Source organism: Neodiprion lecontei, chromosome 5 (assembly GCF_021901455.1).
Source record: "Neodiprion lecontei isolate iyNeoLeco1 chromosome 5, iyNeoLeco1.1, whole genome shotgun sequence".
Lineage (NCBI taxonomy): Eukaryota > Metazoa > Arthropoda > Insecta > Hymenoptera > Diprionidae > Neodiprion > Neodiprion lecontei.
This window is the reverse complement of record NC_060264.1, coordinates 33,345,186-33,364,999: the sequence shown is the minus strand read 5'-3', so window position 1 is coordinate 33,364,999 and position 19,814 is coordinate 33,345,186. Positions and strand designations below refer to the sequence as shown.

Here is a 19,814-nt window from a genome sequence, read left to right as displayed (position 1 = left end):
TAAATAATATATCGATGATGAACCTTCGAATTTTGACACACCGTGCTCGAGGCTAATGCCGATGCTAATTATCAGACTAAATAATAACTATACCTGTATAATCATTCATGCATTAACACACGCCGAGGTGGAATATTTTATTGTAATTTTTCTTCCTCTTATTCGTCTTCTTCTTTCTCTTTTTAATGCCTCCCGAATCACATGTGACGAAATATTTTCATCGCGTATCGCAGTGTGTGCACATATATATATACACATGTCGTTATAACGGAGAAGATATTAATAATGAAACTTGCTCAATTGTTTGTGGCTACTTTCAACGTCGTTAATCGATATGTATTTATATAAACGAAAAAAAAAATTTAATGTGAATTTTTGATCTTCCGTGATAAATATGCGAACATCAATTTTTTCGGAGTCTAATCTACATCAGTTGCGATAAATCTAGCCGAGCGTATTTGTAACTTTTACTCTATTCGCGAGGTTGAAAGTTGTAGTTACGTTGACGTGACGATGAATGTTGGGAAAAAATATATTTATGTCGCAACTTTAGGATTATCCCGAAATTGGGTAAACGGTATAATGAAGCAGAAACTACGTCGTCGGATATTTAAAATTCAACTATTTCAAAAACGTTGTAAAATTGCAAAGCGACGATATTCGTTCCCTCCACGTTTCATCGCGTCAACGTTACCAATTTCAACCTCGTTACTTATTCGTTTTGCAACACTTGTTATTACTATTTTCGAATTTCCAAGTCTTGTCGTCAATTTTTATAAATTTAATTTCAAAAACAGACGAAACAATTCAATTCTATCAATTACGCCGAGTTATTGTCGCGGTTATTATTATTATCAGTATTACCGTTGTTATCGGGGACAGAGAATTTTACCGAAACGATAAAGAGAATGTTTCTTTTTTCAAATTTACTCGTTTCCCGTATCATCGGAAAACAAGGGATGCCTTGTATAATAATGTGCGTATGAAAGGGCGGCGCAGAAAGCGGTTGACACTCTTACGGTTAGACCATAAAATCGAGACCTGATTTCAAATTCAATTCAAAATCCGCGGTTTGTGCATGCAATATACTTTGGAGTCCCTCGCTTTTCGTTCTCTTTCCCGATTTTTTTCTTTTTTCTTTTTTTCTTTATTTTCCCCTCTCGCCCCACGTAGCTTTACGGTATACGCGGGAGAAAAACCGTCGCTGAGGGAAACAAATGTTTTATGGGTTCTAAAGCGTTCTTTTCGCCACAGGTTTTCAATATAAGCTTCACCCGTGGCTCTCGGATGTTCTATTATTATTATCGTTGTTATTATTATAACTATTACTGTTATCGTTACGATTGTTCATTTTTTTTTTTATTTATTTATTTTTTCTCTCTCTCTCTCTCTCAACACCTCTTCTCTTTCCTTTCTCACGCTGTTCTCTCGTTTCTCTCCGTCACGATTTGTACACAAGCTTATTCTTATTCCACTCTGCGATTTGCTCGGTTAAGGAGTACGTTTTGATGAGCTGACGCGACGGTGTAAAAAAAAATTCCCATCGAATTTTGTGGATGGAAATTTAATCGTATGCGCAACGCCGATGATCGAAAGTACGAGTTGAGCGCAAAGACTCAACTCTAAACTGCTTCCGAAGAATTCTGAATTTGGTCCATGTTTCACTCAATTAGCTTCTCGACCTCACGTTTATGAAAATCGTTCTCTATCCGGCAAAACTCGTACTAGACGTAGAATTCACTACGGTATAAGTTTAGCAGTGAAACGTCGTTTATTGGGACATTTGTTAATTCTATGGAAAAACTTTCAGGACGAAATAATCGGGATACAATTGCTTTTGGGAAGGTTTTTTCATCCAAACGAATCCTGAGGAGATGTTGAAGATTTTTATTTATAGGGTAGATATGTACCGTTTTCATTAGTTGACGATTTGTAGTCAATGATCTAATTTTATGGAGGAGATATCCCGACGAGATTATCATCGCAGTTACACTGATTTTGAGAAAAGAGTTTTGTTATAACGAACAGGGTTTATTTACCGTTAACAAATCGTATGTTTGAATATGGCGAAATAAATATTTAGTTATAGATGAGAAATCGTGGATTTGTATAAGCGTACTTGAAGACTTTGTTAACAGTTGATAAGTCATCTACCTCTTCAGAAACAGTATCCTGTTATACAAAACAATCTAACACGATGTTAAAATACTTGAATATCGATACCGAATGAATATTTATCAATAGTCAATCAACGAAATATTTTATTGAAAATCCTATTCGGTGTCACATTTTACAAACCAATAATAAATCTTATATCGCACGCGCCTGATCTCAAACATAACTTCGCATATCCAGATCAAGAATTTACGAACAAAAACACACGGCAGCGATATTTAAACGTTGGAAGAATCTCGGACAATCTTCGATATTGTAACGTCAGCTTATGAACTTCGAATCCTGAAATAAGATATGGCGTGAAATATCTCACAATTAGTGAAAAAAAAAAAAAAAAAAATTCAATCGATTTTCGCTTCATCTTCCGCAAATATGTTTTTAATAACAGACGTATTTTAGCGAGAGGTTAAATATTCCGTTCGCTTCAAATGCTGAAAAATTTCTATCGTAGTTGTGACACGGAACGCACGTTCGTTACACGTTGATAATTTTTTTTTTTTTTTTTTAACAGTCAATAAAGTGATTCCTGAAAATAGTCAACGAAATATACCCTCCTCTCAGTGTAGGATTCTTCAGCACCAGATCCTTGCCAAGTCACACGTTAAGATTCAACTCTCGAGAGTAACGAAGCTATGAGAAATCGGCGTGTCCTTAGGTTTGAAAAGCGAGAAACTTCCGACCCTCGCATCCGGTCAGTGTAACTGTCACGGTAACTTGTTGACGGGTTTGACCGCGTTGCCGTGTCGAATTTTCGTCGGTCTCTCGTAGGCGCGTAGACGCTGTGTAGAAACGGGCGAATCGCATGCGAATTGGCGTGTCGCGTCGACTTCTCGCCTCTTTCGGACCTCCGCGTAACCCTGCGGGGAGGTTGTACCTTTGTCAAAGTTTGCCTTTCGGGATAACGTGACATAATCAGGACTAGAAACGCAAGGAGAGAGAAACGGGGAAGCTTCGAGGTTCGGAGAAGCTTGCAGACCTACCTGCTCGTCTTCTTGTTTATAATTTACAATGCCAGAAGCCACAATTACGGAGGAACTAATCCTGCTGCTGGTCCTGGATGATCCTGAACAACCGCACGACGTCCTCGAGACTCTGCCGCGAATCTTGGCAGCTCGTTTATTTATTTACAACAGATCACACCTTCGGCTAAGATTTATCAGCCGTATCTACGTCGCTACGCGTAGGACGAGATCCTACGGAGAGAAAGATGTGTGTGTATATTAGGGTGGTCCTTGTTTAGGGTCTTGACGAATTTTTACACCGCCACATCACTCAAATCAATTTCAAATCATTTAAAAAGAGTCGCCAAATTTTTTCACATTCTTACAGCAAGTCTGAGATAGCCCGCATTGTGATCGAAGTTTCTTATGGAAGTGACGTGAGAAAAACTTTTTTTCGCACTGTATATTTCATCGTGAAAGTAATCATGTTCCAAAAAATCTGTAACTGCGAGGTTTTAGTCGGCGTTAGTGATACTGTGTGTAAAAAAAAAAAAAATACACATCACCGTACGAGGCAATCTAGACGAATTGCACTTCCTCTAAATAAAAAAAAAGCCAGGTTTCGAGGTTGTGCAATTCGTCTAGATTGCCTGGTACGATGATGTGTATTTTTTCCCAGATAGTAGCACTGATTCTCACCAAAACCTCGCGGTTACAGATTATTTGGAACATTATTACTCTTGCAATAAAATATATACTGAGAAAAAAAAATTTCACTCATGTTAATTTCCGTAAGAAACTTCGATCACAATGCGGACTGTCTTAGAGTCGATGTAAAAATCGGAAAAAATTAGGCGATTGTTTTCGAATTATTTGAAGTCGATTTGGGGAATGGTCTGGCAAAAATTGGTCGACACCCTGAATAAGGACCACCCTAGTGTATGTATATATATACATATGTACCGGGACAATGTCTTGAAACTTGAAAACCAAGTGCGCATGCGCGAGTTTTATCGGCTGTTCGCGCAGGCTGGCCAACCCGAGTTTCAGCTGTCAAACTGCTTCTGCCGGCGATGTAGTTGATACGAATTTTCGAGGTTAGAATCTTAAATAATTGAGGCAGTGACTCGGAAAGGTTTGCGAAGCGTTTTGTTAATGGGTCGGAAAGTTGATTCTTCAAAGAACGGTCGGATTTAACGCTTACGCTCTTTAAAAGTTCAAACGTAGACATTTTGAGTAGGTTGGCCCGCCTGCATCGCAAGACAAAAGTATCGCTGCGGGAAAGATTTCGCCGACCAATGAGATTTAATTATTTGGCGCATGCGCGGTTCATTTTCAAGTTTCAAGAGATTGTCCCGGTATACAAGTTACGATGATGTCGAATGCGTGTTATGTCTACCTATATTACACCGGGGAAAAGTAATAACCTCGAACTTACCGCGGCCGTCTTTCGGCTCCCGCATCGAAGATGAGGAAATATAAAATTTGTTCACATGCGGGGCGGTGGGAAAACGGCTAAGAACCTCCCCTCATCCCCTATATCGACGCAAATTGCAAATAGCATGTCGCTTCCAATCAAGTTGCCGAGAGAGAAGAAAGAAGAGAGAGAGAGAGAGAGAGAGAGAGTTGGTGGAAAGGTGGTGGGGGCACTTCTCTCGGCTTTGTCTTCTTCCGTTGCCGTGCATCGCATCCGCGGCTTTTTATTCACCTTCATTTTCATTTTCTCAGATTGCCCGCCCAAGAAAATGTCACAAAATTTCCTTCCACTCTAATTGAACGGCTAAATTTAAGATAAAAAGCAAAAGCTGCACAGCTGGCTCGAGTATAAAACGACTTATGAGCCTCCTTCTCTCATTCTCTCTCTGTCTCTTACCCTGAACACTGATCGCATTTGTTGTTCGAAATGCCTAAAGACGCTCACTTGGTATTTTACTACTTGTGCAGAGGCGAGCCTCTTTTTTCACCCCTCGGGCCTTTTCCGACCGGCTTCTGTGTACTTCTATTCTTAACTCTCACGTGCAACGGGAAAGTATTTTCACCGTCTTTAACACAGCGTGTAGTTTGTGTACACATTTGCCGTTTCGGTATAATGCATCATTGTACGTATTGTACATGTAACGACGTAAAAGGGTTATGTAAAATTTATTCTTCCTAGTCGTTTGCCGTTTTTATTTCACCATTTCACACATCGGGATCCTTTCAATGCTTCTTGAAATCAATTCCTTTCACTCAATCGATCAGATGTCGCTTCAAATCTCTGCAATAACCAAAGAGATCTCCATGAAAATTAACGTAATTATACTTTTTTTTTCTCACTTGCGCGAAATTCCAAAGTCGGGAAATTTTCGGAGCTAACAAAAAGTAGGTAAAATATGTTACATGGATCGATGAAGACCTGCAATTATATATAGATATATATATGTATATAGAATTTGAGTGAATTCTCAAATAGCTTGATATCTTAGTAATTTATTTTCCACTTTTCTGGTGGTTAAACACTGTATTTTTTTTTTTTCTTTTTTATTTGGATCCTTACATTATTCGATTGCATGTTATATTTATACTCTTGGCTACTCATACACGGTGACGAAGGATCGCACGAACAGCTACGTTGAATTCGATTCGGCGCTTTGCTTCCATTATTAAACGCGGCTGTTAAAACCTTACCTTAGCAGCTGTGTACTCAAATACAATCTGGGAATCAAGTCCCTCGTATACGTCCCGACTTCTCTCGGTTTGAGGGTCGGGCTGCTGCAGGCAGGCTGGCTGGCTGGCTGACTGGCTAGTCGAGTCGGCACGATTAATTTCTATTATTCAAGAGATAACTTTTCCCCGTTAAGTAATACAAGCCTCCGAACACGATCCCCAGCCTCCCTCTCTTTCCCTCATCTCGAAGATCCGGGAACCAAGAAAAGGAAGAATTGAAACGCTGCGCAGTCGTCGAGAAAAAAGATTTAAAACAAATCCCTTGACATCACCGATTTTCGTAACGATTTATTTACTCCGTTATTTGTTTGTTCGTTGTTTTTTTTTTTTTTTTTCTTTTTTCAATCTTTTCTTTCGTCAAACGGAAGTTAAAAGATTTTTCCCTGCGTCGTGCAATTCCATTATCGGTCCAATATTACTGGAAACAAATTGCGAAAATCAGTCGAAAACGCCACGAGCAAAATATACCGATAAAATAAACCCAATTTTTTTTACCGATTTCACTTCCCCGCTCGTTTATTTTCATGCGATATCGATTTTTCGAAAACTAAGCAGACGACTGCTCTGAAATCGGGACCAAGAATAATTTTGACAATCGTTGCCGATTTTATCGTCAACTTTTTTTGCCCTCATAATTTTTCGCTGCTATTTTGTCATGGGTATGAAATATCAGGTAGCTAAGCATGACGATCTGAATAAGATATGAAATTGAACGAATGATATTGGAAAAATAATTTTCATTCTCATACCGATTTCCGTTCTGCGTCAACTCTTGTTATACCGGTGTGTGAGTTTTTGAAAAAAGAGCAGACGGTTGCTGATATAGTGAGAAAAAAAGAAGTAAAAACAGCAAATCGGTGATTATTACCGATTTTCTTACCGATTTTCTTACCGATTCTCTTTTCAAATATTGCTAAAATTACAACCCGATTATTCTGATGAATCAACTTCATCGTCAAGTAGAAAACTCGACCGTATTAACGAAGGGTGTCTTCATTCTTTGGTTATGTATTCTCACGGAGAAAAAGATGACGAAAAAAAAAAAAAAAAAATGGGGGTACACGAAGTAGGGCGAGGGACCGATACATGCAGAAGTGTATACACCTCTCTTTATTCTCTTTCCATCTTTCTTCTCTCCATCTCTCCGAAATGCACGAGCAGCCTGACGTCTCACCGTGTCGCGGCCATCGTGCGTTGAGCCGGGACGGACGCGTTGCGGTGACAAAAACTGAATTTGTATGTGTAAACGCCACCTGAAATAACTCATGAGAGCATCGCGGGCAAACATACGTGTTACCGGGTGTAAACATTATCAGTGTAGGTAGAGGTACGCTCGGTGTTAAGGTTGACTCGAGACTCGAGACTCGAGTCGCGTTGGGTTTAGTCGCAGTCCGATATTCCGCGTTCAACCTCGTCACTGAGGAGAAGCCAGTTTGCGCCGATTTTTTCCCCTCTTTTTCTCCATTTCCAATTCTCTCGCCTGTCCGGCGAAACAGTCCGCCTGAAACAACTACCGATCAACGCGGTGACGATTGTTGGAACATATTTTCAAATCTTCACCACGCAAACTTGTCGTTCTTGCCTTCGACAATTCGCTTCTTTTCTTTATCTCTTTTCCTTCGATTCTTTCACTCGGTTCTTTTCCATTGCTTTTCTCTATTCGTTGTTATTCGTTCTTCGTGTTTGTATTTTAATTTTTTCATTTCTAGTTCTTCTCGCATCAGTTTACAATCGTCACATGTCACCTGTATATATCTCGTACTTATACAATCAGCCGACGATTGTTGAACAATCGGTATTCTTACTCATATCAATGACGTAGCGAGATCGCGATTTCACACATCTTTGATCAGAGTTACCTAGCTAATTAAATACCAGCTTCTTTCATATGTCATTCTGTTCCGGTCGATTCTCGCGCGGATCGTATCGGTGTGGAAAAAAAATAAATAAAAAAAAAAAATAAAATCGCTGATTCGATTGACGCGATTGATTCGACGACTGATATAATTCACTGACCATATACGTTATTCATGAATTGATCGTATAAGCTCTGCGAAATTCCTCCGAGACTCTTAACTTAAAGTGCACTCACTAATGGCTAAATTAGGGAAAAGTGAGAATGTAAGAGAAAGTATTAATGGAAGTCCGAAGAAAATTACTTTTGGGTAATATTGTTTTTACCTTAATGTATCTACGTAAACACGGTCAACTTTTCCTGTTACAGTATAATTTAACCTAACCTAACTCAACCTAACCCAACTTCTCAACCTCCTCACATTCTTGCATCAGGAATTGTTATCTATGGCCGGGAGAGAAAGGGGGGATTATTGGTGATTCGAAAATTTATCTTTGAGTAACATCGTGTTTATCCTAACGTGTCTGTATGAACACGGTCAAGTTGTCCTGTTGAAGAATAATTAAACCCAACCTAACGAAACCTAACCTAACTTCTCAACCACTTCAACATTCTTAGATTACGAATAATAAGCTACGGCGCGGAGAGGAAGGGGGGATTATTGACGATTCGAAAATTTATTTACGCGTATTATTGTCTCTGTTTTGACGTGTCTCCGTGAACACGGTCGAGTTATGACGTTACGGTACAATTTAACCTAACCTAACCTAACCCAACTGAATTTAACCTAACTTCTCAACCTCCTCGGCATTCTTGCATCGCGATTTATCGGGTATTGCGGGTGATGGGGGGGGGTTATCGGCGATTCGAAGATGATACTGCACCGTTTAATGCGTACAACTCGATGGCCCCCCCACCCCTGTCGCCGTCACCTCGACGTTTCGGCGATGCTGCCGTCTGCACGAAGGTGGAGACACACAAATGACACAAGAGGCGGCGACCAAATTGAATTTCGGTTCTGGCCTGTGTTTAGATTCCTCACCGACTGTTTAGTTTAGACGTACAAAGAAAACATCTATGTGTTTATTCTAGCCGTTGCTTCTCCCCCTCTCTTTCTCTTCCTTCGTACTATTACTGCCCCTACTCCGCCTCTCCCTGTCTTTATCACCCCTCCCTTCTTCTCTCTCTCTCTCTCTCTCTCTCTCTCTCTCTCTCTCTCTCTCTCTCTCTCTCTCTCTCTCTCTCTCTCTTTGCAGTACGAACGAGCATACCTGTATACCGCATGTATTCGCACCGGCAGATGCCAATATTTCAATAATAATAATAATCATCATTATTATTATTCAAACAATTATAACACTGTGTATACATGTGTAACATATGTAAAATGCACGGGTCGCTGATCTCTGGCTTTGAGTAAGTAAGTGAGTGAGAAGGAGGAGGAGAAAAATAAAAATAAAAAAAAAATAAGTAAAAATACGACGAAAGAAACGAAAATAAAGATATACTGTATTGTTTGTTCTTGTATTATTTTAATCGCGACGTGTACTCCTTTTCATCGCTGCTGCCGCCGCTGCACCGAACGATTCGATCACCTTCAACGTCATCAAAATGCGAAAATAATTGTATCAAAAACAAGAGCAAAAAAAAAAAAAAAGATGAGGAACCGATGAATTATGTATTTTTTATGTTTTCTATCATAACCGGTTGAAGATAAATCTATTATATGTGATAAAAATTATCAGCCTCGTACTTGTTCAAATATATCATACATTACACGAGCCCGCATATTATGCTTGTGTAAAAATCCTGGATACAAGTCTCTGCGAGGATTAAGTCCTTGTATATATATATATATATATACATATTGTGTATGTATATGTACACTGTTGAAAAGAAGAATTACGTCGAAGGGTTGTAAATCCAACCCTTATATATGCACTCTTTCGCGTCCTTACAACGACCTCGTTTTTTTTTTCCATCTCTGTCTCGTTCAACTCCGTTACTTCATGTTTTTGTTTTTTGTTTTTTTTTTCTCTCTTTATTTGGTTGCTTTTTATTATTATTTCTATTCGTTGTTTTTATTTTTTCATCCTCTATTTTCTTCTACCCCCTCCTCTGACCTTTATTTCCGTTCCTTTTTTCAATCCTACGGGGTTGTTCTGAACACACACACACACACACACACACACAGATATGTATGACTGTATATTCGTATGTGGGGTACACACGTGTTTTTAGAAGACCTCTAAGCACATGGGCTGATGGGAGGGGGGTGTGAAGGGGATGGAAGACAATCCCTTGGAATAACAACACAACCGCTGAACTGACGGACAAAAATGAAAGAACTTTGCGCGGGAAACGCGATATTGGTGCTAGGCATAATAGGCATAGAGATGAGAGCGGATAAGAGAGAAACAGAAACAGAAAGAGAAAAAGAGACAGAGAAAGAGAGAGAGAGAAAGAAACAATTTCTTGTTATTTCCAATTTATTTTGGTTCCCCAACCCCTGAAGATCAAACGAGCAGGAATGTCGCACCTTCCACGGTTACAGAGTTCTTATTTTCTTTTATCAATTGTTCGTTTCCGTTTATTATCATCAGTTATCGTTACTTTATTCATTACTTGTACTCCATATTGAGTTAGAAATTGTGAAAACTGAGAAGAGACGCAGAGGGTAAAAGATTATATGTTTGACACACTATATCGTCGTTTATGTCGTAATGATCTATGCTTTACAAATAATATCACCGTTCGATCGTTCTTAACGATGGTAATTTTTATATTCGTTTTTTTTTCTTTCTCGTCATTCCGACGACTGCAATTCACTGCAATTTACCCCCGCGATGAATTTGATGAATTTTCAAATTCTCGCGCGTCATTTTTTATATCTCCATGGAAAGTTGATCTCGTTTGAAAACAATCGAACACGCTACGTGTGTTTTATGTCCTCCTCCCCCCTCCACCGCTGGTGCATAAACCGTCCCGTACCTACACAATACCGCTCTTCTTCCCAATCTCTATTCCTCCTCTACCTCCTCTCCCTTCCTCCTTCGTCCGTCGGCCTTCGGTGAGCTTTTTCGTCTGTCCGTAGAGGTCCGAACGGAACTAGCGAACGATGGTTGTAGTAGACGGGCTGGAGGGGAGGAATAGGAGGGTACGCAATTTCTAAAATAAACGTTGAGCCTTCCTCCGCAAATAATCATCGTGCATGCTTTTAATTAAGTTCCACTGTCTGAGCTTATATATGTATATAGATAGGTAGAAGGGAAAGCTGCAGGTATAAAGCAGGGTGAACGCGCTACCGCAGCGTCATCTCGTAGTTCGTGATCGTAACTGTGTGTATCGGCGATTCGTGAGCGCGAAATCGCCTAACCTCAAAGCTTGCGAACGGAATTACCGAGACGTCGTTCATTTGCGGAATTACGTCAACGTTTCTTCGTTTCTCTGTTTTTTTTTTGTTTTTTTTTTCTTTTGTGTTCGTTTCTTTATTCCGATCAAACACCCTTCGCTCATAGATCAGATATCGGTCAATAATTACAGGTTGGAAATTATACGGCTAAGCGAAACGATTTCGTTCAATGGCGCAGAGTGGATTTGGCGGGAGGTTTGAACAGTTTACAGAAGAAATTTATATTTAAATTTTGGGAATTCATAAACAAAAGTGATATCGTTCAGTGGGTGGATATACAACGCGGGTTATAACGTATACATGTACGCGATCCGCGTACGCGTGTTTTGATGGCAAACAAATCGATGCGGTGTATATGTGTAATGTGTATACATGTACGATTCACATGTTAAAACTCTCTGTCTGTATATCTATATATATATATGTGTGTGTGTGTATGGTATATACGAAAATCTCTGGCCGCTATAAAAATGTTTGGAAATTGGAAACAAACAGTTGTATACACTGGGCATATTTCCCGAAACCGCGAGAGCGGCCCGATTTTAGGTGTATACTGTATGTAACACCTATATACCCTGACACCTAAACCACCCACGCTGTGCACACGCTTATAGCATTCGAGATGAGGTGCAGGTTACACGGTGAATAGGTAGCAGGAGTTGGGCGGGTATTATGCCGAAATAGCCGATGTATTTATTTTCAAATAAACAAACACTCTAATGATGAGATCACCGCTAGCAGATATATTAAAACCGATCCGATCTCTCGCTCACAGCTCGAACACACCACCGCTCGCTACTTCTCGATCCACACTGTCGGAATTTTCAGAATCACTTGTACCGCTTCGCGATGACAAAAAGAAGAAGAAAAAACAAAAAAAAAAAAAAACAAACCAAAAAAAACCAACCTCCGCACATGCGGAGAGTGAATTTTTTGGCCGCGTTTTTTTTTTTTTTTTTTTTTTTTTGCTCTCGCTGTTGCTTCTTTTGCCGCGTAAACTCGAGTGGCTTACATTCGTGCTGGCTGTGAAAAAAATTACGTACACTTAATGGTCCGGGTTATTATTCGTTAATACAGGACGAACGGGGAAGGAAACTTTTTTTTTCGCACCAGGTTGCGTCGTTTTTCTAATAGTCATATTGGGTGGAAGAATTGTTGAGTTTTAATATCGTTTTATTTACGGTCTTGTCCACGATTCGTTAAAATCCATTATTGAGTTGTTGTTTAGTCATTACGAAACCGATGATGGATGGCATATTTTGAAACTGATTGTTGAACAGCAGATTAGTCAGAATTATAGAGAGGTATAAAAATATTGAGTATTCAGATACAGAAGCCTGGTTTAGAGAATTTCAGAAAATATTATCACCAGAGGTTCTTCCGTTTTTTTTTTTTTTTTTTTATTTTACCTTCTAATTTCTGTATTTGTTTTTTTTTTTTTTTTTAATATTCTTACGTGATCCTGGATGATTAAAATTCCGAAATCGATTTTCGATACGTATATAGAATAAAAAAAATGATTTTTAATACTGTAAGCGATATGAATCGAAAGGAAAGAGATAGGAGGAGAAGGAGATGGTAAAGAAGAGGGTTTCTCTCCTTTCATATTCTTGATGGCGGCTCGTAAACCGAATTAACAGATCGCGTACACAGTCGAGGGCTCTCTGTATTATCGTGTGCGGAATAGACAGCGAGATGGAAGTAGAGGGAGGAAGAGAGGACGAGGGTGAAAAAGGGGTGGAAACGCTTTTGCAGAGAATTCAGGGGCTAGGCGTCTAGGAGCGAAATGCGTGTGTATATGTATTACGTGCTTACCTGACAATGCAAGCTAGGGAGAAGGAGAAAGAGAGAGAGAGAGAGAGAGACAGAGAGAAAGAGAAAGAGAAAGAGAGAAACAGAGTCAAGCCACCCGCCAAGGTATACGTATACAAGGCATCCTGTACCTACTTTATTGGAGAATGTCCTCGTGACGTCAGAGTCTGGTTGTCGGTGCCATTTTATCACCACATAACCTTAATTTTTAATTTCAATGGAGGCAAATCTTAATTGTTGGAGTTTCAAATTACTTATTTCATATAAATTAATTAAACGTAATAAATAATAAACTCTTTTCTACTATCCACACGCGAAAAAACACGATCAACGGGTCAGTTGTCAGCCATGTTGCTTTAGTTTAATTTTTTTCCACCAGATGACGCACGTCGGTGCCATTTTATCGTCACATAACCCAAGTTTTTAATTTGAACGGAGGAAAATCTTAATTCTTGGGGTTTCAAATTACTCATTTCACATAAATTAATTAAGCGTAACAAATCATATACCCTTTATTACCATCCACATGCAAAAAAACACGGTCAACGACCAGTTGTCCGCCATACCGCTTTGGTTTCATTTATTTTCCACCAGATGATGCATTCCAAAGTGACAATCCCAATAGAGACACGCCTAGTCGTTTGTTCAAACGTCGTGAAATCATCGCACGAAACAATTTCACCGTCTCATTGTGGTTTTAGTTTATTCTAAATTCGAGAAGTAAAACAATAAGGATCAGAAAATGACCGAGAGGAGATTCGATGTCTTAATCTATAAAAATATTTTTTAAATTCGTCAAAACAAGTTTGCCAAACAATTCTAAAACTCAAAAAAATCTGCACGTATATAACATGCAATTAATTTTATTGTATTCGTTTAATGTTTTTTTTTTTTTTTTCTCTTCCGTCATTGTTTCATATAAATAATCGTCACGATATTAAATCGACGATAATTGATACATCTACTCTGTTCGATTCAAGTCTTGTTGTAAAATTATCTGTTTGATAAAAAAAAAAAAAAAATAGCCTGGTCAGTTTTCTGCTTACAAATTCTCGTAGTCAATATTTTATCGAAATTTTGTTGGTATTTTCAAACAACCTTACGCGTCTTTGGTAATGTATAAACTCCGCGGACGCGGTTAATTGAAGAAAAGTTAACAAATCCGGTGAAATATATTATATACACACACACGAGTAACCGTTTCGGTGGATTTTTTATTTTTTTTGTTGTTGTTTTTTTTTTTTTTTTTTTTTCTCCTTTTCTCCTCGGTAAAGTAAAGACGCGTTTTCGATGCCTAGTCGAGCCTTTTATCGCCACGTGTTCCACGCTGGATGTGTATAAAGCTTTACATAGATCTACACGTTATACATACATGCGTATACTAATGTATATACACACGAAATAACGAGCGATGATCATATTATAGCGGTGCAAGTATGTGTAGCTAAGGTGGGTTTAATACACGGCGAAGGCAAACGATGAAATGGAAAAAGGAACTTTTTTAGAATGTTTGGTTTACGAATACGAGATGTGGATAAATTATGGTTGTGTGTGTGTCTGTGTATGTATGTACGCGTACACGCATGTATGGGCATGTCCTGCGCTGCGGGGGAAAAAAAGCGGGCAGAGAAAGAAAAAAAGAAAACTAAAGAGAGACGAAGCGGGCAGATTAAAAGCTTGAACGAATTGAACATGTCCATTGCCGGGAAGAAAGAGTGGAAAAAAGAAAGAAAAGGAAAAATTTGCAAAAAGATCCTGGCGGAACAGGAGACAAAAAAAAAAAAAACAAAACACGAAAAGACCGATGTAGGAAAATTTGCAAAGACGGAAAAGAAAATACAAAGAAAATGAACGCAGACAAAGCTTCGTCGAATAGGTGATTTTTGTAAAAAAAAAAAGAAAATAAATAAATCGAATCCCATTCACATTGATCCTATTATTGTTAGTAACTGATGATCAGTTTCGTTGATTGATATTGACGAGAAAAAATAAATTGATGAGAATATTCGAATTCCTGATCGTCGGAAACGAGTTTTTGGAACGCGGTGTATATGTATAAAGCTTTGATACCTTGAGCGCAGATGTGGGCCTGTATTTACGAATTACCAACACATTTATTCCTCTCCTTTCCTCTCCTCTCCTCTCCTCGCCTCATCTCTTCTCGCTGCTCAGCAGATAAAATGATTTACTAAATAAACACAAACAATATTATCGTGCCAAGCCAGACCACAGACTCATGGTGCCTCCCAGGAAATTTTATCTTTGCGTCAACCGCGTTATGTGCTAATAAAAAAAAAAAAAAGAAAAAGAGAAGAAAACAAGAAATAAAACAAAAAAACAACGCGCAGGCAACGGTAAAAAGAAAAAAAAAAAAAAAAAGAAGAAGGAAAATCGTTTTTCAAAATACAAGCTCAGTACGAAGTTTATACTGACCAAAAAGAACTCGAAAATTCAAAGGAAATTGAAGGAATTTTCAAAATTAAGCTCCCTTGATATTCCTCTTCTTCTCTCACTTGTTATTTTTTTTTCGTATCGGTTCATTTCGAGTATTCAAAAATTCTACTTGTCCACCCTTACCTGACGTTTGTATAATTAACGAAAAAATGGTTTGCGAAAATTTTTCAGTCTCAACGTTTTTTAAACCCAACCAAGAACATTGAAAACAGGATAAAAAAATGTAGGTCAAATTTCCAATTTCATGCATAGTCTCATATTATAACCCCCGCGGTTTCTACCGAGGTTTTTAATTCTCGAAACGTGAATTATAGCTCTGCGTGATGAAAATTGTGTTGTGCCCATCACACCTGCAGCAGTACGTAGTGGATGTCATTAAAACATCTCTGTAGTGCAACGAGTCGGTATTATCACTCTCTATATTAGTGGCGTAACCCGTGCGGTGCGCATGCGCTTCAATCCGACAAGAAGTTATTGGCCAGGCTGACCAACCGTCAAATATTTTGCAATACGTCGCCAGCAGTTGTTTCCAACGCCGAGAGCTGTGAAAATTTTTAAGGTTACGTTCATTACGGTTGGTCACCGTGGCAAACGCATGCGCACGAAATTGTAGCAATCGACGGATCATTCAATCGTTGGCAATTCACTCTGTATGTATCAATACCTGTGGGTACATTGAATGTGGTTGTGTAGATAGGAAACAACGGTTGATAATCCTTACAATTAGACAGCATGCGGCAGCAGATACGCGTCGATGACGTTGCGTAAGCTTCGTATGTATATATATATACACACATATATATATATATATATATATTTCAACTACCTGTTGTGCTTTTAGCCGTCGAAACGTGGCGATAACGATCCATGCCTTACCTGAATAAATGTTACAATTTGCAGCCTCGTTTCTGATTTTTCTATATTTTTTTTTTTCTTATTCTCATTAAAAAATTTAAATCATCTCGTTTGCAACGATCGAATCAAATTTTTTTTTTTTTTTTGGAATCATTGTTTCCTCGTTTTCTGATTGATACTCGGACGTTGTTACACGAAATTCATTTTCATCGGCATAAACACATTGAATGTAATTCTTGTTGTGCGTGTGAAAAAATTTTTCGCAACAGTCCTCGAAAAATTTTTGCTCCAGTTTTCGATCTCTGATTCTGTTGCAAAAAAAAAAAAAAAAAAAAAAACTACAAATCTGTAGCGCACTATTTAATCCGGTATAAATTACATTGGACTGATCGACTTGTGAATTGAAAAAAGTCGATCCGGTAGATGAAAAATTTTAAAGCCTTTTGACGTAATTTTTTTTTTTAATTATCTCCAATTTTTACACACTTGGTTTCACTTTATTCGTCGTAGTTTTCTTTGGCCTTTTCCCGCCTCCTCATCCTCCGTTTCTTCTTTGCTAACAAACGGCTAATCTATTAAAGGCGTTAAATCTTAAATCAAGAAAACTTTTCCCCGAATCCCGGGCGTAAACTTTTCTTTTCTTCCTGCTGCACCAAAACGATGCTGCGCGTGATTCTAAAGTCTCGGCTTTCCTCCTCCGCTATTCTTTTTTTTTTTTTTTTTTTTTAGTTTTTTCCAAGGTTTTCATTTATATCGTTTTATTTTTATTTCTTATTTCCCTTCTACCCACTTCTTACTTTGTTTTCATTCTCCTTATTTTACTCTCAAACGAATGACCGAACTGAAAAGGTTTAAACAATCTATCATCGCCGACTTTGGTCAAAGACGCGGCACCTGTCAAAACTTTACCATACTTTTACGCCCCCCTACCTCCCCCGCTCTCTCTCTCTTTGGATCTTTATTCGTTTCTTCTCTTTTTCTCTTTTGGACCCTGATAAAAAAACGGTGTGTATATACATATACATCACGTTTACCTTTCAATATCGAAATCTCAAAAATCGAATTCACGAACAGACCGATGTTTGTTTTTTTTTTTTTTTTTATTTTAGTTTTACGTTCCTACTTTCTGTTCTGCAGAAAAATAGCTGTTTCGTATCACCTATTTGCAATTCGTGCGATCTATTCGACAAAAGAGTAAGTTTATTCGTCACGTTTGTAGCGTTGAAAACATGCTCGACATCTCAAATCCTTTGTCACGAATCGGCCGATCGAGAAAACGTGCAACTATCCCTCAACTATTCGCGAATCAGTCATTTCGATCAGCTTGCATCTATTTCGAATCATATGTAACGTGGAGCTTCTGTACTTGTCCGTAATTAAGCTTACCGCGAGGCGGAATATCGGGGGTAATATTAAATCGTATAAATCTTAGATCGACGCGTGGCTGCCACTCTTGGATGTGATTATTTGACGCTTAATAACCGGCGCATTGCCAATTAGAGAAGCCTCGCTTTATTAATCAACGCGCAGCGCGGCGATACCGAGATTATAATGTGCAGTCTGATGCATGTGTGCGCGCGTGTGTGTGCGTGTGTGTGAGTGTGTGGGTGGGTGGGTGCGTAAATCCGATGCACAAGGAGAAGTTGAATCGGAATGAGGGAAACAGCTAGGCGGATATTGTGCGAAAGAAAGTTGGAAAAAAGAAAGAAGGGAGAATTCCTCTCGCTCTTTCTTTCCTAATTCCTTCCTCTCACCTTCCGTCTGATATAAATGTCCCCGCTGTAGCCTGAGACATTCGCTAATTAAAAAACTTGAAAAATTAATACACATTTTTCTTGATTCTTAACGGGTGTATTTCCACGCCGGGTGGCTGGCTTAATTTTTGGTATCTAATCGACCATCTGTTTCCTCCAGACGTTTCAAAAATCTCCTCACCCGCTACTCATTATTTTCCCATTTCTTTTTTTTTTTTTCTCTACCCTTTTTTTTTTTTTTTTTTTTTGGAATCTTTGTCGTCCTCCGTATTCGCAACACTTTAGATTTATTTCGATTCATTTTCCGTCTTCCTTATCGTAAGTTTTTGCATTAGTGCTTCTCGATTGCTCACTTACCAAAAACTTTACCCCTCAAAATCAGCTGCTTTAGGTGGTTTCAATTTTTTTTTTCATCCCCAAACGATTCTTCAGGGTAAATTAACGGTATAATTCTGATTTATCGATTTCGTTTCTTATTCATATCGTTGTCGGACTCGAACCTTGAGATGAAATCGAGGCCTTCATTTCTCTTCCAACGATCCACCCGGGAAAGAATGATTTCGAAAAAAAAAATAAAAAAAACAAACACAGTCGTATTTAAAATCGACAAATAAGGGAGGGAAAAAAGCGAAAGGAAAAATATGGAACAGACGAAGCGACTGAAATTTGCGCACACGCGATGGGCAAAAAACTAAGAGAAAGGAAGTAAGAAGAATAGAAAAAACCTTGAACGGGGTTTAATTTATTTATATAGTCCGTTAAACGCCGGGGGGCTAATTAGATGGCAGTAGACCACCGTAAAGATTCGAGGCTCCTTTCCTCTCCTCTCATCTCCTCACACTCGGGGGAGTCAGCTCCGTGCTCTCATAACGCGAAGAATAGACAATAGGCGATCGTCTTGAAGTCTTTAGAGTGAATTGAGCCCTGAGACAGCTATCCGGCAGCGGTGGTGAGGCCAGGGCCTCCATTGTACCCGGCGAGTAGTTAACTGCTCCTGAAATCTTCCCTCTTTCATCCCCCGAGGACCATCTCCAGCCCCGGCAGGGTGATTCGAAACGGCAAGGTGCCGTTCTCTAATATCGCACAGACGACATATCTATAATGTATTTCACGGTATATTATATACACCGTCGAGTTAAAAGGTTCATCACCATTCACCCTCAGAATTTAACCAGACTCAACCGGCCAATTGACGTCCTAATCCGCGATGGGAAATCTCAGCTAATCCCAAACACGGCATGTCTCGTCGATCTACGAGAGATTTTTTCCTTTTTTTTTTGTTTTTTTTTTTTTACAGAAAATAAACAGAAGTTTTAAATAAAGTGAAACGAATGAGGGAATACCTACTTTTTAGTGATAAAGAAAAAAAAAAAAATAACCGAGAGGTACATAAGCTATTTTACACTTTTTTATTCGGATCGGTGATCAGGACGATATAAATTTTCGATACATTCGTATTGTAACAAGGAATGTTTCATTCAAGGAAACGTAGTGCCAATAACTTGGAAATGATTTTTTCATCTCTGAAATCACACTGAAATCAGTAATATTGAAATAATATCATGCATTGGTAATCATTGTCGTCACCGTAGTAATGAGAAATTATTTCGGTTTACAGAAATCTTTTATTTTTTTTTAATCTCAAGGAATGACATGAAATCTCAGGAATTATGAGAAACCGCGCGAAATCTTAAAAATCATGAGAAATCACGCGAAATCTTAGAAATTATGAGAAATCGTACGAAATCTCGGAAATCAAGAGAAGTCGTACGAAATCTTGGAAATCGTGAGAAATCATATGAAATCTTGGAAATCGTAAAAAAACCACGTAATCGAAATAAAATTATTTG

General features: G+C 38.6%; 1 protein-coding gene across 8 annotated transcripts in view; it reads left to right on the top strand.

Annotated features, from left to right (window-relative positions):
* The window catches only part of LOC107227598 (forkhead box protein P1), a 215,469-nt gene that overhangs the window by 123,037 nt on the left and 72,618 nt on the right, over nt 1–19,814 (top strand). The window lies entirely within an intron of this gene.